This window comes from Crinia signifera, chromosome 7, assembly GCF_055691185.1.
Source record: "Crinia signifera chromosome 7, ASM5569118v1, whole genome shotgun sequence".
NCBI lineage: Eukaryota > Metazoa > Chordata > Amphibia > Anura > Myobatrachidae > Crinia > Crinia signifera.
This window is the reverse complement of record NC_139223.1, coordinates 162,353,789-162,375,883: the sequence shown is the minus strand read 5'-3', so window position 1 is coordinate 162,375,883 and position 22,095 is coordinate 162,353,789. Positions and strand designations below refer to the sequence as shown.

Sequence of the window (22,095 nt, the reverse complement as noted above, 5' to 3'; positions counted from 1 at the left end):
TGTAATGGTTATATTACTGCCTCACAGCGCTGTGGTCATGGGTTCTATCCCCACCATGTGTTATATGGGGCAGTATGGACGGTGTAATGGTTAGCATTACTGCCTCACAGTGCTGAGGTCATGGGTTCTATTCCCACCATGTGTTATATATACGGGGCAGTACGGACGGTGTAATGGTTAGCATTACTGCCTCACAGTGCTGAGGTCATGGGTTCTATTCCCACCATGTGTTATATATATATACGGGGCAGTACGGACGGTGTAATGGTTAGCATTACTGCCTCACAGTGGGTTCTATCCCCACCATGTGTTATATATACGGGGCAGTACGGACAGTGTAATGGTTAGTATTACTGCCTCACAGTGCTGAGGTCATGGGTTCTATCCCCACCATGTGTTATATATACGGGGCAGTACGGACAGTGTAATGGTTAGTATTACTGCCTCACAGCGCTGAGGTCATGGGTTCTATTCCTACCATGGCCCTAACTGTACGGAGTTTGTATATTCTCCCCGTGCTTGCGTGGGTTTCCTCCGGGTACTCCGGTTTCCTCCCACAATCCAAATATATACTGGTAGGCTAATTGGCTCCCAACAAATTAACCCTAGAATGTCTGTGTGCGCGTGTACATGTGGTAGCAAATATAGATTGTAAGCTCCACTGGGACAGGGACTGATGTGAATGTTTAACTATTCTCTGTACAGCGCTGCGGAATCTGTGTGCGCTATATAAGAAACTGTTAATCAATTAATTATACCGGCACCACGTAACAAGGGCATAGAACTGTTGGAGCCCAAGTCCCCTGCCCAGAGGGACCACACTGCATCTGTAACCAATCTTTTCCTTCCCAGCATATTGGTTTGGTCCGTCTGTGCCAGGATCCTGGTGTTGATCGTCTCATGGGCAACATGGGGGTTTAGTGGTTAGCGCTGCTGTTGCACAGCATTTGATGTCATGATCATGGCCCATGAGTGTGGAGTTTGTATGTTCTCCCAGTTTATTCCCACAATCCAAACACATACAGATAGGTTAATTGCCTGCTGATAATAATAAATAAAAACAGTTATAGAGATGATAGATTGTAAGCTCCGCCTGGCGTACATTCTCTGCACAGTGCTGGGTATATTGGTGGCGCTATATAAATAAATGGTAATAAAGCCACAAGCCTGGGGCCAGCCGCCTATCCTGAATCCTGGAGTGTTGCTCTCTGCTGTGGTCCCTCTAGCACAGGTCTGGTCTGCATATTGGCGTGAAAATACAGACCACACTGTGCTATAAGCACCACCACAGCAGAGAGCGCCACTTCAGACAGAGAGGAGGAACTGTGCAGGTTTTGGAAGGTGCAGGAATGTTCTAGAATGAACATTAAATTATTTGTTGCCCGGAACGGGGTTGGGATCCTGACAGTCAGAATGTTGACGACGACATCTGGACGAAGCCTAACCCTCCCCTTAGTGCCTAAGCATTACCCTAGTACTTACCATTGGGATCCTGTGTGAATCCCATGCACATCGCCACAGGTATCTATTGGGAGACTGATGAGTGAGGATTGGTCTGTTCTTGCCACCATTGACATGTGTGTGGCAGCAGTGGCGTCCGTCAGTAGAATAGCGCCTATACCGGTGTACACCAGACATGGATCTCATTGCTCCTGAGCACGCTGCAATGACGGTAGCCCCTGTGACATCTTGCCATCATAGTCACCGTTGTGTTCCTCCGAGCCATGATTTCCCCTCCGTTATCCGGCCTGTGTAGACTGATTGCAGTGTAATAAATGGGTAATATGGACTGGTTGTATACGGACACAATAGATGGGGAATGCTGAGCCCTTAATGCAGTGTGTACAATCCCATTACGTCTCCATGAAAGCTTCCTATTGTAGTGTTTTATCTGCTTTAACGTAACATGATTAATTTATTCCCAGCTGAGGAGGAGGGGGCCCTATATAGTATCGGGCCCTTGTTTTGGGGCCTCTAGTTTGGGAGTTCTGTTTCTTACAAGGAATACTAAGTGTCTCTTTTGTATGGTGGCGATACAGTACTTCCTGTCCGCCGCTTTCATGTGTCTCTGTGAGATCTTTGTCCTCAGTGTACTGTCTGAGACTTCACTACAGAGACGAGGACAGTGTCCAGCTGTCAGCCCGCGTTTTATTGCTGCTGTTTGTCATATCGCTGACAGGCCTGAGCCTTCCTGCCTGCGCAGGGCTCCCATTGCAGATGTGCTATCTAGTGATAATTATTTCATGTTTTATTAGTGAATATATTTTGGGGATTTTTTTTCACTCCTTGCGCGGGGGGGGGGGGGGGGGGGCAGCCGGTGGCTATCTACTTGCGCGGGGGCTTCCCTGTTCTCTCTGTCTTTTAGTAACATTTACTATGCAGCACGGATAGTGTAGTGGTTAGCATTACTGCCTCACAGCACTGAGGTCATGGGTTCTATCCCCACCATGTGTTATATATACGGGGCAGTACGGATGGTGTAATGGTTATATTACTGCCTCACAGTGCTGAGGTCATGGGTTCTATCCCCACCATGTGGTGTATATATACGGGCAGTACGGACGGTGTAATGGTTACATTACTGCCTCACAGCGCTGAGGTCATGGGTTCTATTCCCACCATGTGTTATATATACGGGGCAGCACGGATGGTGTAATGGTTAGTATTACTGCCTCACAGCGCTGAGGTCATGGGTTCTATCCCCACCATGTGTTATATGGGTCTGGGACGGATATTAGGCAGCACTTAAATCGACAGCCATTACATCGACAGCTCAATAGGTCGACATGGTTTTAGGTCGACATACCATTAGGTCGACAGCTCATTAGGTCGACATGTTTTTAGGTCGACACTACCATTAGGTCGACCGTGTCTATGTCGACAGTCAAAAGGTCGACATGGGTTTTTTCACTGTTTTTTGACCGAAATGTCGACATGGACACAGTTTGAAGTGTACCGCAGCCCCTCGCATCGCTCGGGATGCTTCGGGCACGGTGCCTCGCTGCGCTCGGCACACTATTTTATTCTCCCACCACGCCCTAGTGGATAGTAGGGCATGAAATACCGCCTGTCGGCACATGTCGGCTCAAAAAACAGTGAAAAAAACCCATGTCGACCTTTTGACTGTCGACATAGACACTGTCGACCTAATGGTAGTGTCGACCTAAAAACATGTCGACCTAATGACATGTCGACCTAATGGTATGTCGACCTAATGGTATGTCGATCTAAAACCATGTCAACCTATTGAGCTGTTGAACTAATGGTGTCGATGTAAGTGCTGTCTAACAATAGTCCGGATACCGTGTTATATATACGGGGCAGTACGGATGGTGTAATGGTTAGCATTACTGCCTCACAGCGCTGAGGTCATGGGTTCTATCCCCACCATGTGTTATATATACGGGGCAGTACGGACGGTGTAATGGTTAGCATTACTGCCTCACAGTGCTGAGGTCATGGGTTGTATTCCACCATGTGTTATATATACGGGGCAGTACGGATGGTGTTATGGTTACATTACTGCCTCACAGCGCTGGGGTCATGGGTTCTATCCCCACCATGTGTTATATATGCGGGGCAGCACGGATGGTGTAATGGTTAGCAGTACTGCCTCACAGCGCTGAGGTCATGGGTTCTATCCCCACCATGTGTTATATATACGGGGCAGTACGGATGGTGTAATGGTTAGCATTACTGCCTCACAGCGCTGAGGTCATGGGTTCTATCCCCACCATGTGTTATATATACGGGCAGTACGGATGGTGTAATGGTTACATTACTGCCTCACAGCGCTGAGGTCATGGGTTCTATCCCCACCATGTGTTATATATACGGGGCAGTACGGACGGTGTAATGGTTAGCATTACTGCCTCACAGTGCTGAGGTCATGGGTTGTATTCCACCATGTGTTATATATACGGGCAGTACGGATGGTGTTATGGTTACATTACTGCCTCACAGCACTGAGGTCATGGGTTCTATTCCCACCATGTGTTATATATATATACGGGGCAGTACGGATGGTGTTATGGTTAGCATTACTGCCTCACAGCACTGAGGTCATGGGTTCTATCCCCACCATGGCTCTAACTGTGCAGAGATTGTATATTCTCCCCGTAATTGCGTGGATTTCTTCCGTGTACTCCGGTTTCCTCCCACAATCCAAAAATATACTGGTAGGTTAATTGGTGCCCAACAAATTAACCCTAGAACGTCTGTGTGTGTGTACATGTGGTAGGTAATATAGATTGTAATCTCCACTGGGGCAGGGACTGATGTGAATGTTCAAATATTCTCTGTACAGTGCTGCGGAATATGTGTGTGCTATATAAAAGGTAATAATAATCTCTGTATAGCACTGCAGAATATGTGTGCGCTATATAATAACTTGTAACAATATTCTCTGTACAGCGCTGCGGAATATGTGTGTGCTATATAAAAGGTAATAATAATCTCTGTATAGCACTGCAGAATATGTGTGCGCTATATAATAACTGGTAATAATATTCTCTGTACAGCGCTGTGGAATATGTGTGTAATTAATGGGGGACGGACAGGGGACAAAAAAACAACACTTACATTTCTGTGACATGAAGGGCCGGTCTCATTGCCCCCAGCCAGGCAGCCAAATGGGATTCTCAGTAGGAGAGTCGGCAGGTCCGAGACTAACTTGCACCCCGTCCACATCCTCCCGTCATCTCTCCTGAATCTGTCTGTTCTTATTCTCTCTTAATAAGTCGATTTTGGAATTGCGCTAAATCTGGAATCCCAGGAGAAGTTTCCTTCCTATCTGATGAGGTTTAAGTTTATTATTTCAATAATGGTAACAATAAAGAATCTTGTTCTCATGCTTAGAGGTAACTCACTGGCATTAAGTCTATTTAATGCCCCCATATTTGGCTCCAAACTATTTAATTTCTATGTTTGCTGCAATAACTTTTTGGGGTATTTATGAAAACTCTCTTTCTGGGGCAATAATTCTGTGACCGCGAATAGTAAAGTGATACATACACTGGGTCTGGGTCTGTTCGCCCTATAGTGCGAGATGTCTGGCGCCTTTGAGTCTTTCTTATGTTCTGGGTCTTATTTGCACCACAGATGCAGCAAAACACCACTCGGAGCGCACAACCGGCGCAGGGCTGCGACTGTTACAGCACAGGAATTGTCAACGTAAAGTCGCAGATGAAGCCGCTGCTGAGCTAGACCATTAGTGCGACAGAGTCTCCGGGACCTGGCGTACTGAGGGGGCCTCTGTCACCCCTGTATTAGGACACATCTAGAAGATGATGGGGAGAGTAGTAATGGGCTGCGAAGTGGGTTCCTCCTGTTTTATCTACGTGATCATTTTCCCTGATGCACATTTTGCTTTGATCTTGTGGAAACATCGGTTTTGTATAATTGGAGGCAAACGCGTTCTTGATAAATGGGCCCCTAAGAACTATAGGACAAGGGAGTGCTGCAGGCCCGGCAGTTGGACTGGGGGAATGCTAGGCATTCAGGCGGCAGAGCAGATGTTTGCAGACGGCGGACGCTCTGGGATCAGTTAGTGGGTGACTGATAAACTCGCAATGGTCATCCCAGATGGCTTTCATATGTTGTTGTCATCTATTCCCAAACTTTTCTTTATTATAACCCCTAATCCTCCCCCCCCCCCCCTCCACACCGCTACATTCCTGGGCTTGTGTTTTAGTTTGCACGTGGGTATACTCATGAGCACTGCATGCTGTTAGTTGGCATGTGGGCATACTCTTGAGCACTGCATACTGTTGGCACCTGGGCAAACTCATGAGCATTTCATACTGTTAGTTGGCACTATATTACAGAGGTCCTTACAGTGACGCGCGGTATCCTGCACAGTGAACCGTATTACTGATCAAGTTCCGCACCCTGGGTAATAACTATAACTGTACTGGGCTGTTCTATGGTGATTTATTACTGGGGTCCTTACAGTGACGCGCGGATCCTGCGCAGTGATCCCTATTACTGATATAGTTCCGTACCCTGGGTAATAACTATTACTGTACTGGGCTGTTCTATGGTGATTTATTACTGGGGTCCTTACAGTGACGCGCGGTATCCTGCGCAGTGATCCCTATTACTGACATAGTTCCGTACCCTGGGTAATAACTATAACTGTACTGGGCTGTTCTATGGTGATTTATTACTGGGGTCCTTACAGTGACGCGCGGTATCCTGCGCAGTGATCCCTATTACTGATATAGTTCCGTACCCTGGGTAATAACTATTACTGTACTGTGCTGTTCTATGGTGATTTATTACCGGGGTCCTTACAGAGATGCGCGGTATCCTGCGCAGTGATCCGTATTACTGATATAGTTCCGCACCCTGGGTAATAACTATTACTGTACTGGGCTGTTCTATGGTGATTTATTACTGGGGTCCTTACAGTGACGCACGGTATCCTGCGCAGTGATCCCTATTACTGATATAGTTCCGTACCCTGGGTAATAACTATTACTGTACTAGGCTGTTCTATGGTGATTTATTACTGGGGTCCTTACAGTGACGCGCGGTATCCTGCGCAGTGATCCCTATTACTGATATAGTTCCGTACCCTGGGTAATAACTATTACTGTACTGTGCTGTTCTATGGTGATTTATTACCGGGGTCCTTATAGAGATGCGCGGTATCCTGCGCAGTGATCCGTATTACTGATATAGTTCCGCACCCTGGGTAATAACTATTACTGTACTGGGCTGTTCTATGGTGATTTATTACTGGGGTCCTTACAGTGACGCGCGGTATCCTGTGCAGTGATCCCTATTACTGATATAGTTCCGTACCCAGGGTAATAACTATTACTGTACTGTGCTGTTCTATGGTGATTTATTACTGGGGTCCTTACAGTGACGCGCGGTATCCTGCGCAGTGATCCGTATTACTGATATAGTTCCGCACCCTGGGTAATAACTATTACTGTACTGGGCTGTTCTATGGTGATTTATTACTGGGGTCCTTACAGTGACGCGCGGTATCCTGCGCAGTGATCCCTATTACTGATATAGTTCCGTACCCAGGGTAATAACTATTACTGTACTGTGCTGTTCTATGGTGATTTATTACTGGGGTCCTTACAGTGACGTGCGGTATCCTGCGCAGTGATCCGTATTACTGATATAGTTCCACACCCTGGGTAATAACTATTACTGTACTGGGCTGTTCTATGGTGATTTATTACTGGGGTCCTTACAGTGACGCGCGGTATCCTGCGCAGTGATCCCTATTACTGATATAGTTCTGTACCCAGGGTAATAACTTACTGTACTGTGCTATTCTATGGTGATTTATTACTGGGGTCCTTACAGTGACGCGCGGTATCCTGCGCAGTGATCCCTATTACTGATATAGTTCCGTACGCTGGGTAATAACTATTACTGTACTGGGCTTGTTCTATGGTGATTTATTACTGGGGTCCTTACAGAGACGCGCGGTATCCTGCACAGTGATCCCTATTACTGATATAGTTCCGTACCCTGGGTAATAACTATCACTGAGAACTCTTGTAAGTCACAATGGTGCGACACATGAGCATTGCCACTGCTACTGTATGCATTCCTCCTCAGAATGGCTGAGGTCCCAGGAATTGGCATGAGGTTGGCATTGCGCTGGGTTTATGCCAGCAGCTGCTGTTCCCTCTGTGGTCAGGTTTCCAGGGCACAGTGCAAGGCTGTTTGTGTTTCTGCAGCAATAGGGAGATAAGGAACAGTACGTCAGGCCTGATAGCTCCTTCACCGGCGTCACAGTCTCGCTGCTGGATGTCCGCAATGTCCCCAGGTTTAGTCTCCAGCTGGAAGTTTAGGAAGCCTCCCTTATCCGCGGTGATTGCAGAACAGTAGCAGCGATTTGTGGTGCAGCAATTTCTTATTGCGATATAATCGGGTGCAGCCACAGTTGCACCTGTAACCTAGGTCATATAGTTATTTAATGACAGCGCTGTAATCCGGTGACTGCATTTCATTAGTTGGCGCATTATTGCAGGAACCTGTGTAACTGGGATCCAGATGATATCTGAGATCATCAATGTATTCCCATACACAGCTTAATACGTCCAGCGTGCGCTCTGCGCTGTTCAACGAGAGTGGAGGTTTGTGTGCCTCTATTTCATGGCGTTGTAACCGTGTCAGGTGGTCTCGCAGGTCTCTGTGTGTAATCTCTGAGCGTGTCAGGTGGTCTCGGTGTGCAATCCCTGAGAGTGTCAGGTGGTCTCGCAGGTCTCTGTGTGTAATCTCTGAGCGTGTCAGGTGGTCTCGGTGTGTAATCCCTGAGAGTGTCAGGTGGTCTCGGTGTGTAATCCCTGAGAGTGTCAGGTGGTCTCGGTGTGTAATCCCTGAGAGTGTCAGGTGGTCTCGGTGTGTAATCCCTGAGAGTGTCAGGTGGTCTCGGTGTGTAATCCCTGAGAGTGTCAGGTGGTCTCGGTGTGTAATCCCTGAGAGTGTCAGGTGGTCTCGGTGTGTAATCCCTGAGCGTGTCAGGTGGTCTCGGTGTGTAATCCCTGAGCGTGTCAGGTGGTCTCGGTGTGTAATCCCTGAGAGTGTCAGGTGGTCTCGGTGTGTAATCCCTGAGCGGGTCAGGTGGTCTCGCAGGTCTTGGTGCGTATGCCCTGAGCAGTTTTAATCCCAGCGATTTTCCCCATCTTCTCTCACCATACACGCTGGGCAGAAACACTATGGACCATTACTATTGGCATGCTCTAAATCCTCATATTGATGCGTAATAATGCTCTCTGGGATACCCCGGAATACTAACCCCCCGGTGCTCATCAGCGGTAGGCATACCAATACATTAGTATTCAGCACCGTGGCTGCTGGCAGACACATTGCCAGCAAATGAGGGAATGTTTCATGCTTGGAACTCAAGTTAAAAACTTAATAAAGGAAACGTTAGTTGTGGATGCAGCAGCAGCGCTGGATAACTGTCTCCATGGCGACTGGATGATGCGGCCTGGCCACTGGGTTATATGTCCCTCTCTTTGTGTTCTCCATGAGCTGCTGTAGTGACGGGTTGCACCCAAATGGAATGATGAGTCTCCCGTGATCAGAAGCCATAGGCCCAATATTATGACCTGTCATGAATACATGTATGTGGGAGGCTGGCTCTTCCCTCTGCAATAATAATATTGCTATATGTATATGTGATTGTTCTTAGCAAAAGCACTGCCGGAATGTAAGGTAATTGTAATGCTGCAGGCTGCTGGAGTGTGCGGCTGGGGGGGGGGGACAAGCGCAGGCTGCTGGAGTGTGCGGCTTGGGGGGGGCAAGTGCAGGCTGCCGGAGTGTGCGGCTGGGGGGGGGGGGGGGGGGGCAAGCGCAGGCTGCCGGAGTGTGCGGCTGGGGGAGGGGGGGCAAGCGCAGTCTGCCGGAGTGTGCGGCTGGGGGGGGGACGACAAGCGCAGGCTGCTGGAATGTGCGGCTGGGGGGGGGACGACAAGCGCAGGCTGCTGGAATGTGCGGCTGGGGGGGGGGGGACACAAGCGCAAGCTGCTGGAGTGTGCGGCTGGGGGAGGGGACAAGCACAGGCTGCCGGAGTGTGCGGCTGGGGGGGGGACAAGCGCGGGCTGCCGGAGTGTGCGGCTGGGGGGGGGACAAGCGCAGGCTGCCGGAGTGTGCGGCTGGGGGAGGGGAGCAAGCGCAGGCTGCCGGAGTGTACGGCTGGGGGGGACAAGCACAGGCTGCCGGAGTGTGCGGCTGGGGGAGGGGGGCAAGCGCAGGCTGCCGGAGTGTGCGGCTGGGGGGGAGGCGCAGGCTGCCGGAGTGTGCGGCTGGGGGGGGGACAAGCGCAGGCTGCCGGAGTGTGCGGCTGGCGGGGGGACAAGCACAGGCTGCTGGAGTGTGCGGCTGGGGGGGTGGGGGCAAGCGCAGGCTGCCGGAGTGTGCGGCTGGGGGGGGGACAAGCGCGGGCTGCCGGAGTGTGCGGCTGGGGGGGGGGGACAAGCGCGGGCTGCCGGAGTGTGCGGCTGGGGGGGGACACAAGCGCAGGCTGCCGGAGTGTGCGGCTGGGGGGGGGGGGGGGGGGCAAGCGCAAGCTGCTGGAGTGTGCGGCTGGGGGTGGGGGGGCTGGGCAAGCGCAGGCTGCCGGAGTGTGCGGCTGGGGGGGGGGGCGCAGGCTGCCGGAGTGTGCGGCTGGGGGGGGGACAAGCGCAGGCTGCCGGAGTGTGCGGCTGGGGGGGGGGACAAGCGCAGGCTGCCGGAGTGTGCGGCTGGCGGGGGGACAAGCACAGGCTGCTGGAGTGTGCGGCTGGGGGGGTGGGGGCAAGCGCAGGCTGCCGGAGTGTGCGGCTGGGGGGGGACAAGCGCGGGCTGCCGGAGTGTGCGGCTGGGGGGGGGTACAAGCGCAGGCTACCGGAGTGTGCGGCTGGGGGGGGACACAAGCGCAGGCTGCCGGAGTGTGCGGCTGGGGGGGGGGGGGGGGGGCAAGCGCAAGCTGCTGGAGTGTGCGGCTGGGGGTGGGGGGGCTGGGCAAGCGCAGGTTGCCGGAGTGTGCGGCTGGGGGGGGCAAGCGCAGGCTGCCGGAGTGTGCGGCTGGTGGGGGGGGGGGGACAAGCGCAGGCTGCCGGAGTGTGCTGCTGGGGGGGGGGACACAAGCGCAGGCTGCCGGAGTGTGCGACTGGGGGGGGGGGGGAGGCGCGCAGGCTACCTTTTTTATATCTTCTGGACCAGTTTTTACTGTCCATTGTTACTCTTACAGTATGTCATGCTTTACATCCTTGCTGGCGGGTCGCCAGAACGTACGCGCTGGCGACCCGCCAGCAGCCTCGCCAGCGAGAAAAATGAGACGTCCCAGTCGCGCGCGTCTCAGTCTCCGTCGCTAGCGCGACGGAAACCCTGTCCGTCTCCGCCTCAGGGAGACGGACAGGGTTAGGGGGGGTTAGTGGGGGGTGCGGGCAGTCGGCGGGGACCCCGGGTTACCGCCGGCAAGCCGGCGGGGACCCGGGGAAACGTATGGAAGCGCCGTCGGAAGGGGACGCGCGCGCCTCTCGTGCGCGCGCGTCCCCTTCTCACGATCGCCATGGCGCTGGCGGGGGATGGCGGCTGGCTTGTTCTATGGTGATTTATTACTGGGGTCCTTACAGAGACGCGCGGTATCCTGCACAGTGATCCCTATTACTGATATAGTTCCGTACCCTGGGTAATAACTATCACTGAGAACTCTTGTAAGTCACAATGGTGCGACACATGAGCATTGCCACTGCTACTGTATGCATTCCTCCTCAGAATGGCTGAGGTCCCAGGAATTGGCATGAGGTTGGCATTGCGCTGGGTTTATGCCAGCAGCTGCTGTTCCCTCTGTGGTCAGGTTTCCAGGGCACAGTGCAAGGCTGTTTGTGTTTCTGCAGCAATAGGGAGATAAGGAACAGTACGTCAGGCCTGATAGCTCCTTCACCGGCGTCACAGTCTCGCTGCTGGATGTCCGCAATGTCCCCAGGTTTAGTCTCCAGCTGGAAGTTTAGGAAGCCTCCCTTATCCGCGGTGATTGCAGAACAGTAGCAGCGATTTGTGGTGCAGCAATTTCTTATTGCGATATAATCGGGTGCAGCCACAGTTGCACCTGTAACCTAGGTCATATAGTTATTTAATGACAGCGCTGTAATCCGGTGACTGCATTTCATTAGTTGGCGCATTATTGCAGGAACCTGTGTAACTGGGATCCAGATGATATCTGAGATCATCAATGTATTCCCATACACAGCTTAATACGTCCAGCGTGCGCTCTGCGCTGTTCAACGAGAGTGGAGGTTTGTGTGCCTCTATTTCATGGCGTTGTAACCGTGTCAGGTGGTCTCGCAGGTCTCTGTGTGTAATCTCTGAGCGTGTCAGGTGGTCTCGGTGTGCAATCCCTGAGAGTGTCAGGTGGTCTCGCAGGTCTCTGTGTGTAATCTCTGAGCGTGTCAGGTGGTCTCGGTGTGTAATCCCTGAGAGTGTCAGGTGGTCTCGGTGTGTAATCCCTGAGAGTGTCAGGTGGTCTCGGTGTGTAATCCCTGAGAGTGTCAGGTGGTCTCGGTGTGTAATCCCTGAGAGTGTCAGGTGGTCTCGGTGTGTAATCCCTGAGAGTGTCAGGTGGTCTCGGTGTGTAATCCCTGAGAGTGTCAGGTGGTCTCGGTGTGTAATCCCTGAGCGTGTCAGGTGGTCTCGGTGTGTAATCCCTGAGCGTGTCAGGTGGTCTCGGTGTGTAATCCCTGAGAGTGTCAGGTGGTCTCGGTGTGTAATCCCTGAGCGGGTCAGGTGGTCTCGCAGGTCTTGGTGCGTATGCCCTGAGCGGTTTTAATCCCAGCGATTTTCCCCATCTTCTCTCACCATACACGCTGGGCAGAAACACTATGGACCATTACTATTGGCATGCTCTAAATCCTCATATTGATGCGTAATAATGCTCTCTGGGATACCCCGGAATACTAACCCCCCGGTGCTCATCAGCGGTAGGCATACCAATACATTAGTATTCAGCACCGTGGCTGCTGGCAGACACATTGCCAGCAAATGAGGGAATGTTTCATGCTTGGAACTCAAGTTAAAAACTTAATAAAGGAAACGTTAGTTGTGGATGCAGCAGCAGCGCTGGATAACTGTCTCCATGGCGACTGGATGATGCGGCCTGGCCACTGGGTTATATGTCCCTCTCTTTGTGTTCTCCATGAGCTGCTGTAGTGACGGGTTGCACCCAAATGGAATGATGAGTCTCCCGTGATCAGAAGCCATAGGCCCAATATTATGACCTGTCATGAATACATGTATGTGGGAGGCTGGCTCTTCCCTCTGCAATAATAATATTGCTATATGTATATGTGATTGTTCTTAGCAAAAGCACTGCCGGAATGTAAGGTAATTGTAATGCTGCAGGCTGCTGGAGTGTGCGGCTGGGGGGGGGGGACAAGCGCAGGCTGCTGGAGTGTGCGGCTTGGGGGGGGCAAGTGCAGGCTGCCGGAGTGTGCGGCTGGGGGGGGGGGGGGGGGGGGCAAGCGCAGGCTGCCGGAGTGTGCGGCTGGGGGAGGGGGGGCAAGCGCAGTCTGCCGGAGTGTGCGGCTGGGGGGGGGACGACAAGCGCAGGCTGCTGGAATGTGCGGCTGGGGGGGGGACGACAAGCGCAGGCTGCTGGAATGTGCGGCTGGGGGGGGGGGGGGACACAAGCGCAAGCTGCTGGAGTGTGCGGCTGGGGGAGGGGACAAGCACAGGCTGCCGGAGTGTGCGGCTGGGGGGGGGACAAGCGCGGGCTGCCGGAGTGTGCGGCTGGGGGGGGGACAAGCGCAGGCTGCCGGAGTGTGCGGCTGGGGGAGGGGAGCAAGCGCAGGCTGCCGGAGTGTACGGCTGGGGGGGACAAGCACAGGCTGCCGGAGTGTGCGGCTGGGGGAGGGGGGCAAGCGCAGGCTGCCGGAGTGTGCGGCTGGGGGGGAGGCGCAGGCTGCCGGAGTGTGCGGCTGGGGGGGGGACAAGCGCAGGCTGCCGGAGTGTGCGGCTGGCGGGGGGACAAGCACAGGCTGCTGGAGTGTGCGGCTGGGGGGGTGGGGGCAAGCGCAGGCTGCCGGAGTGTGCGGCTGGGGGGGGGGACAAGCGCGGGCTGCCGGAGTGTGCGGCTGGGGGGGGGGGACAAGCGCAGGCTGCCGGAGTGTGCGGCTGGGGGGGGATACAAGCGCAGGCTGCCGGAGTGTGCGGCTGGGGGGGGGGGGGGGGGGGGCAAGCGCAAGCTGCTGGAGTGTGCGGCTGGGGGTGGGGGGGCTGGGCAAGCGCAGGCTGCCGGAGTGTGCGGCTGGGGGGGGGGGCGCAGGCTGCCGGAGTGTGCGGCTGGGGGGGGGACAAGCGCAGGCTGCCGGAGTGTGCGGCTGGGGGGGGGGACAAGCGCAGGCTGCCGGAGTGTGCGGCTGGCGGGGGGACAAGCACAGGCTGCTGGAGTGTGCGGCTGGGGGGGGTGGGGGCAAGCGCAGGCTGCCGGAGTGTGCGGCTGGGGGGGGACAAGCGCGGGCTGCCGGAGTGTGCGGCTGGGGGGGGTACAAGCGCAGGCTGCCGGAGTGTGCGGCTGGGGGGGACACAAGCGCAGGCTGCCGGAGTGTGCGGCTGGGGGTGGGGGGGCTGGGCAAGCGCAGGTTGCCGGAGTGTGCGGCTGGGGGGGCAAGCGCAGGCTGCCGGAGTGTGCGGCTGGTGGGGGGGGGGGACAAGCGCAGGCTGCCGGAGTGTGCTGCTGGGGGGGGGGACACAAGCGCAGGCTGCCGGAGTGTGCGACTGGGGGGGGGGGGGAGGCGCGCAGGCTACCTTTTTTATATCTTCTGGACCAGTTTTTACTGTCCATTGTTACTCTTACAGTATGTCATGCTTTACATCCTTGCTGGCGGGTCGCCAGAACGTACGCGCTGGCGACCCGCCAGCAGCCTCGCCAGCGAGAAAAATGAGACGTCCCAGTCGCGCGCGTCTCAGTCTCCGTCGCTAGCGCGACGGAAACCCTGTCCGTCTCCGCCTCAGGGAGACGGACAGGGTTAGGGGGGGTTAGTGGGGGGTGCGGGCAGTCGGCGGGGACCCCGGGTTACCGCCGGCAAGCCGGCGGGGACCCGGGGAAACGTATGGAAGCGCCGTCGGAAGGGGACGCGCGCGCCTCTCGTGCGCGCGCGTCCCCTTCTCACGATCGCCATGGCGCTGGCGGGGGATGGCGGCTGGCGACGCCAGCGCCATCCCCTGCAAAGATGGGAAAAGACCCATCTGTATCTATTCAATAACTGCATATACAAACAGGGGGAGGGGGTGTTGGGGGAATGGCCAAGTGTGTGCCCAGCTTTAAAGTCTGTGAAAGTACATTACAAGCATGAGGCCACTCCTTGACCACTCGCTGACACTTTATTGGTGCACCTGTAGGTAGGGTGACCAACTCATCCCTTTAATTCGGGACACATATTAATTACACAGGTTCTGTGGCAGTTTAAAACCAGGTGAAAGCCAGCCACAGAACCTGTGTAATTAATATGTGTCCCGGATTAAAGGGATGAGTTGGTCACCCTAGCTGTAGGGTACCTGTTCCTGTGGAAGTGCTCCATTACCTGTAAGTACTGTACATCCACCTGATAGAGACGTATGAGTATGTGATGTTATTACTGATAGACCATTACCAGCGGCGATGTCACATCCGTCACAGTGCTGCTCTCTGTGTGGGCATGTCACCGGGGAGTGTTCTGTCCTTTCTTCCGTCATTCCCCGCTCTTCCCATTATCTGCTGATCCATAACAAATTGCCTGGAGTTTGTGGTGTCGGTCTTGCCGTATGCACCTGACCTTTGTTGTGGGAGATTTTGTGTCCTCGTTTGCTTTTGGTGTTTTATGCTGTCCTTCTCGGAATTGGCAGCGTACATGGTGATACCCGGTAATTATATACCTGGTGCTCGGAGACGCTGTTATTACTCATGCATGTCTGGTGAACTGTTACTATTCATTAATTAACCGCCTACATGTCGTGTTTATATAACGTGCGTTCCACACGGGCAGCTCCGTAGCCAATGATAGGCAGCGCTTTTGTGGTAGATATAAAAGTTTGGTTATGGATACTGTATTGCTCAGGACCATGTGTGATGATAATTTGCCCCCTGCCCAGTGTTGCCCACACTGGAAGATTGAGTATCGCTTATCCAAAATGCTCGGGACCAGAAGAATTTTGGATAATGGATTATTACGTATTTTGGAATATTTATATGTTTGAATGAGGTATCTTGTATTGATGTTCTATAAACACATCAAACACATGAAGTACACACAAATGGATTTTATGTGTGCACGAAACAAGGTTTTAAAAAAATGAAACAATTTTTGTGTCCTATCTCAATGTGAGTGCCAAACAATCATTTTTTTGCATTTTTAGTGCTAGGTACATGTTATTTGCCCAGTAGTGCCAGTTACAGATGTAGCCAGTTACATGTTATTGAGGCGGTAATACTAACCATTACACCATCCGTACTGCCCCGTATATATAACACATGGTGGGGATAGAACCCATGACCTCAGCACTGTGAGGCAGTAATGCTAACCATTACACCATCCGTACTGCCCTGACCTCAGTGCTGTGAGGCAGAGAACCCATGACCTCAGTGCTGTGAGGCAGTAATGCTAACCATTACACCGTCCGTACTGCCCCGTATATATAACACATGGTGGGAATAGAACCCATGACCTCAGCGCTGTGAGGCAGTAATGCTAACCATTACACCATCTGTACTGCCCCGTATATATAACACATGGTGGGGAATAGAACCCATGACCTCAGCGCTGTGAGGCAGTAGTGCTAACCATTACACCATCCGTGCTGCCCCGTACATATAACACATGTGGGGAAAAGAACCCATGACCTCAGCGCTGTGAGGCAGTAGTGCTAACCATTACACCATCCGTGCTGCCCCATACATATAACACATGGTGGGATAGAACCCATGACCTCAGTGCTGTGAGGCAGTAATGTAACCATTACACCATCCGTTATGCCCCATATATATAACACATGGTGGCAATAGAACCCATGACCTCAGTGCTGTGAGGCAGTAATGCTAACCATTACACCTAGGGTTACCACCTAGTCCCTTTAATTCCGGACACATGTTAATTACACAGGTTCTGTGGCAGTGTAAAATCAGGTGAAGTGGAGTCTTGAAGTCAGCCAGCCACAGAACCTGTGTAATTAATATGTGTCCGGAATTAAAGGGACTAGGTGGTAACCCTAATTACACCGTCGGTACTGCCCCGTATATATAACACATGGTGGGATAGAGCCCATGACCTCAGTGCTGTGAGGCAGTAATACTAACCATTACACCGTCCGTACTGCCCCGTATAACACATGGTGGGGAATAGAACCCATGACCTCAGCGCTGTGAGGCAGTAATGCTATAACCATTACACCATCTGTACTGCCCCGTATATATAACACATGGTGGGAATAGAACCCATGACCTCAGCGCTGTGAGGCAGTAATACTAATCATTACACCGTCCGTACTGCCCCGTATATATAACACATGGTGGGGAATAGAACCCATGACCTCAGCACTGTGAGGCAGTAATGTAACCATTACACCGTCCATACTGCCCCGTATATATAACACATAGTGGGGAATAGAACCCATGACCTCAGCGCTGTGAGGCAGTAATGTAACCATTACACCGTCCGTACTGCCCCTTATATAGAACACATGGTGGGGATAGAACCCATGACCTCAGCGCTGTGAGGCGGTAATGCTAACCATTACACCATCCGTACTGCCCCATATATACAACACATGGTGGGGATAGAACCCATGACCTCAGTGCTGTGAGTACTGCCCCGTATATATAACACAGGGTGGGGATAGAACCCATGACCTCAGCGCTGTGAGTCAGTAATGCTAACCATTACACCATCCGTATATATATCACATGGTGGGGATAGAACCCATGACCTCAGCACTGTGAGGCAGTAATGTAACCATTACACAGTCCGTACTGCCCCGTATATATAACACATGGTGGGAATAGAACCCATGACCTCAGCACTGTGAGGCAGTAATGCTAACCATTACACCATCCGTACTGCCCCGTATATATAACACATGGTGGGGATAGAACCCATGACCCCAGCGCTGTGAGGCTTTAATACTAACCACTACACCGTCAGTGCTATGTTATGTTTGCGGACCATATGCAGCCAGACGCACCTGGAGCAGGTCCTGCACTCTGTCTGACTGTTACCTGTGCTTACACCTGTCTAGGAGCCAGACTGTCCCTGGACTTTGAGCTCAGGTATAACAGGAAACCAGGTGCATGATAGGAAATCAGATCTAAAGGAAAACATCGCCCCTGTAACCAAACATTGCTACCGTGACAGGGCTGGGCTTCGTGCTGTGTAGGGTGTATTTCTGCATATCACCAGCGCATCGGTGTACTAGGTCACGGTATGTCCTGCACTGCTATATAAGGGATCCCCGGTAGGTAACTGGCACCTCGGTGTACTAGGTCACAGTATGTCCTGCGCTGCTATGGTATGTTTTGCGCTGCTATATAAGGGATCCCTGGTAGGTAACTGGCACCTCGGTGTACTAGGTCACAGTATGTCCTGCGCTGCTATATAAGGGATCCCCTTATCCGGTTTTCTGCCCCGGACATCGGCCGCGTGGCTACATTTCTGCACCTGCCCCTATGGCCGGACGAGCGCCCTGTGCCGGTAGGTGACAGCTGAGTGGCAGCGTTGGGGACGGTCCTGCAGCCCGCATTCCTCAGCTTCCTAATGATAGTTTATGCAGGAAGAGTCAGATAATTGCCACTCTGTGCCCACCGGCATTCCTGTGCCAGGGATAATAACTGCTGTGGAAGCTGCAGGCATCTATTACTGTCTAATTCATGCTCCTCGTACAATATCCGTCTAGTGCTCTGTGTGTAGAACACGCCTGTAGCCCTCACTGAGCGGTTACACGTATGTGTCACGGGCTTCATGCAGGTGACATCCAGGATGACGATGATGCGGTTCCTTCATGCAGCCAGGATGCAGGATGATGTTGCGGTGTCTGGCGGATTGCGTGTACAGTATTTAGGACTCTAGACTGTAAGCTCCTTGGATCGGGGCCTTCTTCCCTCCTGATCTCACAGCTCCCATCTCTTTCTCTCTCTCTCTCTCTCTCTCTCATCAATTTAATTCATGCATTTTGTTAATAAATTCTGTATATGGTAAACCAATGCATTCCTATCCTGGGAGGATGCCGTCGGTGGTCAGGAATTTAACCCTTAAAGTGCCAACGTTGCTGTTGAAGATCCTCAAAATACTATTTTAATGGGACCTCCTGTAACAAATTGTCATGGAACAGCCGCGTGTGGCCGCTGCCGCGGCCTGGAATAACACATACAGCCATGACGTAGGAGACCGTGTGCGGCCGCGGCCTGGAATACCACATACTGCCATGACGTAGGAGACCGTGTGTGGCCGTGACCTGGAATACCACATACTGCCATGACGTAGGAGACCGTGTGCGGCCGTGGCCTGGAATACCACATACTGCCATGATGTAGGAGACCGTGTGCCCCCGCGGCCTGGAATACCACATACTGCCATGACGTAGGAGACCGTGTGCGGCCGCGGCCTGGAATACCACATACTGCCATGACGTAGGAGACAGTGTGCGGCCTGGAATACCACATACTGCCATGACGTAGGAGACCGTGTGCGGCCGCGGCCTGGAATACCACATACTGCCATGACGTAGGAGACCGTGTGCGGCTGCGGCCTGGAATACCACATACTGCCGTGACGTAGGAGACCGTGTGCGGCCGCGGCCTGGAATACCACATACTGCCGTGACGCAGGAGACCGTGTGCGGCCGCGGCCTGGAATACCACATACTGCCATGACGTAGGAGACAGTGTGCGGCCGCGGCCTGGAATACCACATACTGCCATGCCGTAGGAGACCGTGTGCGGCCATGACGTAGGAGACCGTGTGCGGCCGCGGCCTGGAATAACACATACAGCCATGACGTAGGAGACCGTGTGCGGCCGCGGCCTGGAATAACACATACAGCCATGACGTAGGAGACCGTGTGCGGCCGTGGCCTGGAATACCACATACTGCCATGACGTAGGAGACCGTGTGCGGCCGCGGCCTGGAATACCACATACTGCCATGATGTAGGAGACAGTGTGCGGCCTGGAATAACACATACAGCCATGACGTAGGAGACCGTGTGCGGCCGTGGCCTGGAATACCACATACTGCCATGACGTAGGAGACCGTGTGCGGCCGTGGCCTGGAATACCACATACTGCCATGACGTAGGAGACCGTGTGCGGCCGCGGCCTGGAATAACACATACAGCCATGACGTAGGAGACCGTGTGCGGCCGTGGCCTGGAATACCACATACTGCCATGACGTAGGAGACCGTGTGCGGCCGCGGCCTGGAATAACACATACAGCCATGACGTAGGAGACCGTGTGCGGCCGTGGCCTGGAATACCACATACTGCCATGACGTAGGAGACCGTGTGCGGCCGCGGCCTGGATTACCACATACTGCCATGATGTAGGAGACCGTGTGCCCCCGCAGCCTGGAATACCACATACTGCCGTGATGTAGGAGACCGTGTGCGGCCGCGGCCTGGAATACCACATACTACCGTGATGTAGGAGACCGTGTGCGGCCGCGGCCTGGAATACCACATACTGCCGTGACGCAGGAGACCGTGTGCGGCCGCGGCCTGGAATACCACATACTGCCGTGACGCAGGAGACCGTGTGCGGCCGCGGCCTGGAATACCACATACTGCCGTGACGTAGGAGACAGTGTGCGGCCGCGGCCTGGAATACCACATACTGCCATGACGTAGGAGACAGTGTACGGCCGCGGCCTGGAATACCACATACTGCCATGACGTAGGAGACCGTGTGCGGCCTGGAATACCACATACTACCATGACGTAGGAGACCGTGTGCGGCCGCGGCCTGGAATACCACATACTGCCGTGACGCAGGAGACCGTGTGCGGCCGCGGCCTGGAATACCACATACTGCCATGACGTAGGAGACAGTGTGCGGCCGCGGCCTGGAATACCACATACTGCCATGACGTAGGAGACCGTGTGCGGCCATGACGTAGGAGACCGTGTGCGGCCGTGGCCTGGAATACCACATACTGCCGTGACGTAGGAGACCGTGTGCGGCCGCGGCCTGGAATACCACATACTGCCGTGACGTAGGAGACAGTGTGCGGCCGCGGCCTGGAATACCACATACTGCCATGACGTAGGAGACCGTGTGCGGCCATGACGTAGGAGACCGTGTGCGGCCGTGGCCTGGAATACCACATACTGCCATGACGTAGGAGACCGTGTGCGGCCGCGGCCTGGAATACCACATACTGCCGTGACGCAGGAGACCGTGTGCGGCCGCGGCCTGGAATACCACATACTGCCATGACGTAGGAGACAGTGTGCGGCCGCGGCCTGGAATACCACATACTGCCATGACGTAGGAGACCGTGTGCGGCCGCGGCCTGGAATACCACATACTACCATGACGTAGGAGACCGTGTGCGGCCGCGGCCTGGAATACCACATACTGCCGTGACGCAGGAGACCGTGTGCGGCCGCGGCCTGGAATACCACATACTGCCATGACGTAGGAGACAGTGTGCGGCCGCGGCCTGGAATACCACATACTGCCATGACGTAGGAGACCGTGTGCGGCCATGACGTAGGAGACAGTGTGCGGCCGTGGCCTGGAATACCACATACTGCCATGACGTAGGAGACCGTGTGCGGCCGCGGCCTGGAATACCACATACTGCCGTGACGTAGGAGACAGTGTGCGGCCGCGGCCTGTGTCATGATCCCCCCTCTGGGCACCCCCACCTGGATCATGAGGGGGTAGGCACCCCAAGATTCCTAAATATAGCCCAGAGACCCAGACACTCTCTTACCTGAATTAACAACATTTTTCCAATACAATTCCCTGCCTGCCATCTCATGGGGGCCGTGCCTCTCACACTAATAGAGCCTTCCACAGGACTGTGTGTTCTATAGTACTAGGACAGGACTTTATTACATACCAGATGTCTGCCTGCGATGGGAAATAGTACCGCGTGTTTATAAGTATTGCGCCCATCAGGGCATATACTCCTGAGCCTGATATGTCTCTATCACAGTAATGTATGGTTTATTGCATGTGTGTAATATCTTGTTGTCTAAATGCGGACAGCCGACACCCCCCCCCCCTATCTCATCCCCCTCACAGGAAGCATCAGCAAGCTGAATAGGCTGAGACTTCACAACCAACAACAGGGTCTGTTTTGACTTCACACCTGGGCCGCCCCCTTATCAGCAATGGTTCCTGGCCTTTTGTTCTCCCCGGGGACTTGTTATAGACTGGCCGGCACCAGACCAGCAGGGGGCCAGAGAGTCCCAGAGAACAGCAAGTTGGCAGGGCTACAGCAGCAGCCAATCCCTACACAGGACTCAGGGGCATTTACATCTCAGGCTTCAAGCAACAACCAATCCGGTCGCAGAACTCAAGGATAAAATGGGCTGAAACAACAGCTCTGGGTGACTTTCTGCATCCATCCAGGATCCCTGACCCGGCGAGGCAGGATCCCAGGG

General features: G+C 53.7%; 1 protein-coding gene across 5 annotated transcripts in view; it reads left to right on the top strand.

Moving 5' to 3' along the window:
• Nucleotides 1–22,095, top strand: part of RAPH1 (Ras association (RalGDS/AF-6) and pleckstrin homology domains 1) — a 92,949-nt gene that overhangs the window by 7,038 nt on the left and 63,816 nt on the right. The window lies entirely within an intron of this gene.